Below are 8,616 nucleotides of genomic sequence, written 5' to 3'. Positions count from 1 at the left end.
TATTTTCAGGCATTCCTATTAAAGTCTATTGGACCGAACCGCGCAATTCTGCTCCAAAGAAGCTCATGTTATTTTTCAAGCTTGACGTGACAGGTGACAACAACCGGCGCTCAGGTGAGAATCATGGAATTCTTCTCCTCAAGTGTTTCAGCAGCAAAACACTCAGGTGTGAAGGGTGACTAAATCCAGATTAGGAGATTAGTGCCTTCTCCCTTTCGCCTCAGCTCAAGCGACGCACAGTATCACAGTTTTAATCCAGGTGTGACATTTGTATGCTGCTCACCTATCTCCTGGATACCTGAGACCTCCCCAGTGACTGCTATGAGGAGCTCGCGCTGCAATACGCAGCTACCAGAAGTGCTTTGGGAGTTCAAAGCTGCAGAATGTAGGACTGAAGTTCTAGAAGTACAGTACAGTAAGTATTATTTACATGCTACACTAAGCTCTTCCTGGAGTGTTTTATACATAAATCCTAAGGCATATAAAGGCAATGTTTACTTCCATGACCTGGGCTTGTTGCTGGAGACAGTGATCACCATCCATTGAGGTATAACAATAGCGTCCTTTATCTGTTACCATGACATTATCCATTTCAGTATCATGTTACAGGATCCATGTCTCGGGCTGTCAGACACAAACCAACACTTGATCTGTGAAGTTTGAACTGACAGCTCTCTACTTCTACAAAGAAACTTGAGTACAAAGTTATTTTTGCTGCTTCTTTTTCTTTTTATAGCGGAAATTCAAATCAAACCGTCAGGTGTGAGCGAACGACTGACAAACTACAGTGACCCAGTGCAAGCAACTATATTTAGGAAGAACAGCCCTTTGCTATGAAAGGAATTCCTTTTGCACTTAAGCTACCAAATTGGGTTTATCTGGCAGCCCTGAAGCAGCACTGAGTACAACACGGAGACAAAGCTCATCACAACATATGTATCAGCAGCACTGAAAACATCCCTGGCAGGATAAACACTGAAGGAGAGGAAGAAGAAAGGGGCTAATCCTTGTGGAACCTTCTATAATAGTTCTGTGCTGTCATCTCTAGGGGAAGAAAATTGTCTAAGGTAAGCAAGGGCTATCATGACGATAGCAAGAAACTTCTACATAGAATATTCTATGTGTGTGTGTGTGTATATGTATATGTGTATATATATATATATATATATATATATATATATATATATATATATATATATATAAAATATATATATATATATATATATATATATATATATATATATATATATATATATATATATATATATATTATATTATATATATATATATATATATATATATATACTTATATTCATATATTTTAACTAATTATCTCTAAACACATGTCAATGTTAACTATGTTTATGCTGTGCAAAGTAATATATGATGGTAGTAATAAAAATTTGCAAATGCAAAACTTTTGAAATAATTGATTGCATGGTTGCAGAACGCATTATATCCCCACCGTAGTAATGGTCATCATATGCCCACCGTAGTAATGGTCATCAAATGCCCACCGTAGTAATGGTCATCATATGCCCACCGTAGTAATGGCCATCATATGCCCACTGTAGTAATGGTCATCATATGCCCACTGTCATATGCTCACCATAGTAATGGTCATCATATGCCCACCGTAGTAATGGCCATCATATGCCAACTGTAGTAATGGTCATCATATGCCCACCGTCATATGCTCACCATAGTAATGGTCATCATATGCCCACCGTAGTAATGGTCATCATATGTCCACCGTAGTAATGGTCATTATATGTCCACCGTCATATGCCCATCATAGTTATGGGCATTATATGCCCACCATCATATGCCCACCATAGTAATGGTCATCATATGCCCACCATAGTAATGGTCATCATATGCCCACCGTATAATGGTCATCATATGCCCACTGTATAATGGTCATCATATGTCCACCGTAGTAATGGTCATCATAGTAATGGTCATCATATGCCCACCGTAGTAATGGTCATCATATGTCCACTGTCATATGCCCACCGTAGTAATGGTCATTATATGCCCACCATCATATGCCCACCGTAGTAATGGTCATCATATGTCCACCGTAGTAATGGTCATCATATGCCCACAGTCATATGCCCACCATAGTAATGGTCATAATATGCCTACTGTCATATGCCCACCGTAGTAATGACGCTAAGCTGATAATCCTGCCTAACTATTTTATATTTACTACAATCAGTTTATACAATATAATAAGTTATCATTTCTAAAGGCACACTCTACTAAATCTTGACATTTCTTACACATAGATAATTGAAAGCATTGTAAGCATGTTCACTAAAGCTTACCACCCATGTTACAATCTAAATTCCACAATCTCCTTTAGGCCCCATTCACACTTGTGCGACATGAACGTCTGGAAAGTCGCATGACAAGTTGTTCACCATGATTTGTAATGATAAACATTCATATATGTGCGACTTCAAGTCGTGCCGACTTCAAAGTAGTCACTGTATTACTTTGGCTCGACTTTCATGTGAGTTAAGGTCCATAGACCTCAAGTTTCCGCAGGCATTCCCTGAAATCGCATTGCGGTAAAATCGTGTGACTTTTAAGTCGCGGCAGTGTAAAAGGGGCCTTAGAATGTCCACACCTTTCAGGCTTATTATCCAATCAATCAAATTGAATTCAATCAAAGCAATCAAATCCACAAACGATCGAATAGCCCTCTGATTGAATTGTATTGCAACTGTACTGTCTGCTCTGATGTTGTAAAGCGCTGCGCAAATTGTTAGCACTATGTAAATCCTGTATTATAATATTAATAATAGCCATAATAGTGGCCATACACGCCTCAATAATCAATCTTTTCCAATAGGGATAATCAATCTAAAGTCAACAACAAAGCCTGGCTAGATCAATCGGTAGAGCATGAGACTCTTAAAAAAAAAAGTTAACCAAGTTGATCGATATGCCCAAGGAGGGGATGTGGGTTTCAAACTATAGATAAGACATGATTGTATCTTATGGTTGGCATACAAAGTTTGATGAATGATCAATTTTTTTTTCTTTGATCAATCCTTACCGGTAGGAATTTCGATCTATAGTAATTCAATTAATATATAACACTTAAAGGGGAAAGTGGATTTCTTATGATGACCATACACAGTTCCATAAATAATCAATTTTTTTTTCAATTAATCTCTACCGATTGAAATAATCAAACTAAAGTCAACAACATAAATTGCATGAATTGATTGATTATAATACGATCTAATTTACAACCAAAGCATCTCAATTCTGCTGATCAATGCAGAATGATTTATTATTTTTCACCCTGGCTGATCAACTCAGATCAGTCTGATCTACATGAAGTCCAAATCGATCAAAAGGGAAGTTATGGCTAGAAGAATATGAGATTACATGGTAGAAACAGAGATGTGATCAATAATTTAGGATTGAAAGTTACAATTGTAGCTTAACCATTGATCAAAACCAGTGGCAGCTAGTGGTCATTTTCTTGGGGTGGGGGGCAGCAAACAGTGCAGGGTCCGGAGCACTTACCCCATCTATTTTTAAAGAAGCACTATAGCAGTGTGAAACGCATCACCTCTCCGTTGTTCTTGTCTTGGTTGGCAGTCAATTGTACTATTCTGTTCTAATAAATCTACATTGGATCGATATTGCCAGGGTGCAGCTGTTTCTACTTTTCCACTTACCCCATCTATGGCAGGCATCACGGGCAGCAGGCATCACGGACTGCTTCTTCTTCCCCTGCTCTCCTCCGCACGCATCACGGGCGGCGGGCATCACCTTCCTCCTCCTCCTCGGCGGCCAATCGGAACGCTTCTCCTTTTGGCCAATTGGGAAACAGGTCTCAGACCCGCTTCCTGATTGGTGGGGAGGAGATTCAGTGTTAAAATAATGAATACTCATTTGCTAATGTGCCCTTAAAGAGGAAGTAAAACCACATTTTAAAAAAACACCACCTGCAAGACAAAGGCATGATGAGCTAGTATGCATAGCGGCCGACATCTCTCCCGGGGGTTACTTCCGGGTATCGCAGCTCTGGCGCTGTGATTGGCTGGAGCCACGATGACATTACATGCGTGCGGGAGCTGCCAGTCACTGTATGGCCTCCTTTAGAAATGGCACGATCGCCGTTGCTAAAGTGTCTACGGCGCCCATCATTTTTGATAATATCTCCTAAACCATGGAGGTTTAGGAGATATTTCAAGCACCTACAGGTAAGCTTTAAAGTGGAGTTTCTCCCAAAAATGCAACTTCCGCTTTAAGTGTTGGTGACCCCCTGAAATGCCACATGGCGTTTGGCATGTCATTTTTTTGGGGGGTCAGGTACCCAGTTTTTACTGGCACGCAGCTCCCAATTCCTCCCCTGCTGCGGCGCTGAAAGGAAGTTCACCTCTTCCACTCTCCCTTCCTGCAATCTTCTGGGACACGTCACATGTCCCAGAAGATTGCCCAGCCATTCACAGCACACAGCATGGCTCGCGCATGCGCAGTGCACGCCTGGCTGTGAAGCCACAGACGGACGCCCACAGTTAGAATTCCGGCGCTGTGGACAGGAGAGGGAGAGGAGCGAGGCTTCAAGCGCCCGCCAGTAGTGTATTTAGGTTTTGTGCTACCCTAGGCCTGACTAAACTTGTGCACCCCTAATTTAAATATGACCCACCCCTTCCTGTCAAGGTCACACCCCTTTCTGTTTAAGACCCGGCCTAAAATTTTGGAGTGGGGACACTAGTTCTGAGGGCCTGGGGGGGCAATGGATTCCCTTAATTTGCATAGATTTCCTCTCACTTCCTGTTTGGCTATGGGGCAGGAAGTGAAGGGAAATTTCTGCAATGGGACAGGGATGGTAAAAAAAAACTGACAGGGGCTATAACCCTCCCTTACTCTATCCAAAATGAAAAAAAAAAATTGCATAGCAGGAGAATGTGACTGGCTCTCTATGGAGCCGGTTCACATATCTCTGCAGCAGGTCCCAAATCCAAAATTTGGACCTGAACCGGTGAACCAGCACGCACCGGACTCCTGCTGTGAGCCGCATGCGGGGATGGTGTGACCCCGGCCTGAAAGTCAGCAGCTACACTTTTTGTAGCTGCTGACTTTTAAATGGGTGGAACTCCGCTTTAATGGTTGGGTCGCCCCTGATCAAAGCCCACATCTCCATATGTGGCATATTGATCAAACGGTTTGTCGATTATAGATCAATTATTCCTAGCAGTAGAGATAAATCAGAAAAATAAATCTACCATTTATGGAAGTGTATATGGCCACCTACAGACCTACCAAAAACTTTGTAGTGCAAGGACCTGCCGATTGGATACAAATTGATTGGTTAGATTAGGTAGGTGCTCATATTTCATAGTTTTGGTAAATCCAAAGTTGGTTGTGCAAAGATTGTATGTACAAATTGTAACATGTATGCTGAACGTTTAGCAATCTGCAGAGTTAATTGTGTGTAGTAGCCTGTGATAATCCTTATGCATTGAGTATGTTTGGGGTACTTACTGTATAATGCAGCATTATGTCATGTTACTCAGGTAGACCATTCCAGCCTTGTGTGTGTACGAGTTCGGAAGGTCAGTGATACAATAGATAAAGAGGTCTCTGTTTACAATGCAGTCTTTGCAGACTGAAGGATTTCAGGCACTGAGCAGGATAACTAGGTCAGTTCTTACTTAGTTTGCATGCTCCAAAGTAGTTCAGCTTCGGAAAAATGAAATTAGGTTAACCGTTTCCTGCACACTTTAAATTAAACGTCACCAAATTAATTTCAATACTTAAATTGTACGTCAAGGTAAAATAATAAAAAACACAAATTTTCCTGGGTTCTACCCTCTTAAAGCAGTACTCCAGTCATTTCTTGAAACATTAATAAAAAACATTTAATAAAATTACCTAATAAACAGACACTCACCTGTCCAAGGACCCAGCACCGTCCTCACCTGGGCCGGTTCTACATAGCTGGCTGCCTGCTACGTATGAATGAGCCGCACTGCACTTTGTGAATAGTCCCACACCCTTCCGGCACCAGAAGCTCGCGGACACGGAGGGGGGGGGGGCTGAGTTTGAGGCGAACTCCCACTCAGATTACCTATTCAAAACTGGGTACCTGCCCCCCCCCCCAAAAAAAAGGGTGGGGGAAGAGGAAGAGCTGAACTTCTACTTTTGGGCCAACAAAAATTCTTGTTGATCTGCCAGAAATGTGCTCAGTTTTTAGGTCCGGTTGTGTGCTGAGTGCTGACAGAATATAGCTTTTTTTGTGGACTGAGTGGTGTCAGACCTGCCCAGTTGTCTTTTGCTAAACTGCTCAACCACTCCCACTCTCAGAACATACACTCCCCACTCCTTACAACATAAGAGCTAATCGTTCTGTAGTTCAGGATGCAGGCAAAGGGGACAGACCTGAATTTGTGACAAGATCAACAGGTTTTTAGCATTTATCAAACAGGTATAACAAATGGCTTCCAATGGTATATTAAACAGACCTAAAGGGAGCAAATAATAGAGTTACCATTGTTAAGTTTTACATCAAATTGTAAATGACATAGAAATCATTACATTAAAGCGATTGTAAAGTCTCTTTTTTTCCCTGTAAAAATAACAAACCTGTTATGCTTACCTGCTCTGTTGCAGTGGATTTGCACAGAGCAGCCCCAATCCTCCTCTTCTCCGGGGACCCTCTTCTGTGCTCCTGGCCCCTCCCTCCTGTTCAGTGCCCCCACAGCAAGCAGCTTGCTATGGGGGCACCCAAGCTGAGTGTCCATTCAGACACAAAGCCCTGACCTGGCCCACCCCCCTCCCCTGCTTGGCTAGCTGACTTTGATTGACAGCAGTGGGAGTCAATGGTGCCACTCCTGTGTCTCACCCAATCAGAAGGGAGAATCTCGGACAGCTGAGACACCCGTGGACATCGCTGGACAGAGAGGGACCTCAGGTAAGTGTAAGGGGGGCTAAGGGGGGCTGCTGCACACAGAAGGCTTTATATTTTTATCTTAATGCATATAATGCATCAAGATAAAAAACCTTCTGCCTTTACAACACCTTTAAATTATAGAGTTTCAAATAAATGTTATTACCAAAAGTATTGGGATGCCTGCCTTTACACACACATGAACTTTATGGGCATCCCAGTCTTAGTCTGTAGGGCTCAAAATTGAGTTGACAGAGTTGCAGCTATAACAGCTTCATCTCTTCTAGAAAGGCTGTCCACAAGGTTTAGGAGTGTGTCTTTGGGCATGTTTGACCATTCTTCCTGAAGCGCATTTGTGAGGTCAGGCACTGATGTGGACAAGAAGGCTTGGCTCACAGTCTCCACTCTAATTCATCCCAAAGATGTTCTATCGGGCTGAGGTCAGGACAGTCAGGGTTCTCCACCCCAAACTCGCTCATCCATGTCTTTATGGACCTTGCTTTGTTCACTGGTCCAAATCATTTGGTGGAGGGGGATTATGGTGTGGGGTTGTTTTTCAGGGGTTGGGCTTGGTCCCTTTGAAGGGAACTCTTAAAGCGTCAGAATACCAAGACATTTTGAACAATTTCATGCTCCCAACTTTGTGGGAACAGTTTTGGGGATGGCCACTTTGGGTGGAAGGGAAAGAAAATTGCTTGATTACCCCATTAACACAGTCAGTGTTGATGGGCTTTTGAATGCCTCTCGCAGCGCTATTGTGTTCTGCCGGCACGGGGGTCTGTGGAGCATTCCCAACTGGCAGAACACAATGATTACTGCTAGTGGCTATAACCACCGGCAGTAATCACATGTAAAAAACCCGACAGGTTGGCTGTTTAGAAGGGTTGATCGATGGAACATACAATCAGCCTGCCCATAGATCAAATCTCAGCTGGTCCCTGCTGAACCCCCCAAATTTTGATCCATGTATGGCCAGATTAACATATCCCTTTTTGGTGGACTGACCTTTTCAGGTTGCCTGAGTATTCATGTTAATGCTTATTCCCTGAAAAAAGTTGTCTTGAACTTTAATCCAATTATAGTCTACTGGTGAACCATGCAGGTGAATTCAACATTGTTTTTAGTACATCAACCATGACAATTACATTATGATTCGATTGCAAATATGCAGGTATACGACATTACAGATTACCTTTACGTGTTTTTTTCCAGTACTGGTATTGTTTGTTGTTTTCCATTCACCTGCAAGATCATAATTCTTTTAGTCTCTCCCTTCTTAAGAGAGGTGGACAATATTTTCAATTTACCTTCCACCTTAGCCAATATGTTCTTAGCCAATCCCTTAAATAAAATCTGTCAGAAAGTAAAATGATGGTTTCTAAGGAGATGGTTTCATCTATAGTAAGAAGAAAGTAATAGCTTCTCAGAAGCTCTGTCCTTTATGTACATTTATTTAATACCTTTCATCACTGATTTCTGCCTATAAAATCCAAAAATCCAACTCCAAAAATCATGGGATCAGATGGGTTATCACATTCATTCTGATAAGCACAAAGATTCATCTCCTCATAAAATATATTCTGTGTATTCAAAGAAGAATTCCAGGCATGGTATATTGTTACACCGTTACATTGGTCCAACTTGGACCAATATAACTATGTACAGTAAATAACTTACCTGGCCGAGGCCCATGGAAG

At 41.9% G+C, this 8,616-nt stretch overlaps 1 protein-coding gene across 1 annotated transcript in view; it reads left to right on the top strand.

The window, feature by feature from the left end:
* The first annotated feature begins 396 nt into the window (after positions 1-396).
* SMPX (small muscle protein X-linked) overlaps positions 397-8,616 on the top strand; it is a 96,018-nt gene continuing 87,798 nt past the window's right edge. The window contains exons 1-2 of the mRNA XM_040338249.1: positions 397-415; positions 737-1,067. The gene's annotated coding sequence lies outside the window, so the exon portion shown is untranslated. The remainder of the gene's footprint in view (positions 416-736; positions 1,068-8,616) is intronic.

This window comes from Rana temporaria, chromosome 2 (genome assembly GCF_905171775.1).
Source record: "Rana temporaria chromosome 2, aRanTem1.1, whole genome shotgun sequence".
NCBI lineage: Eukaryota > Metazoa > Chordata > Amphibia > Anura > Ranidae > Rana > Rana temporaria.
This window is presented reverse-complemented; position numbering and strand designations above follow the sequence as displayed.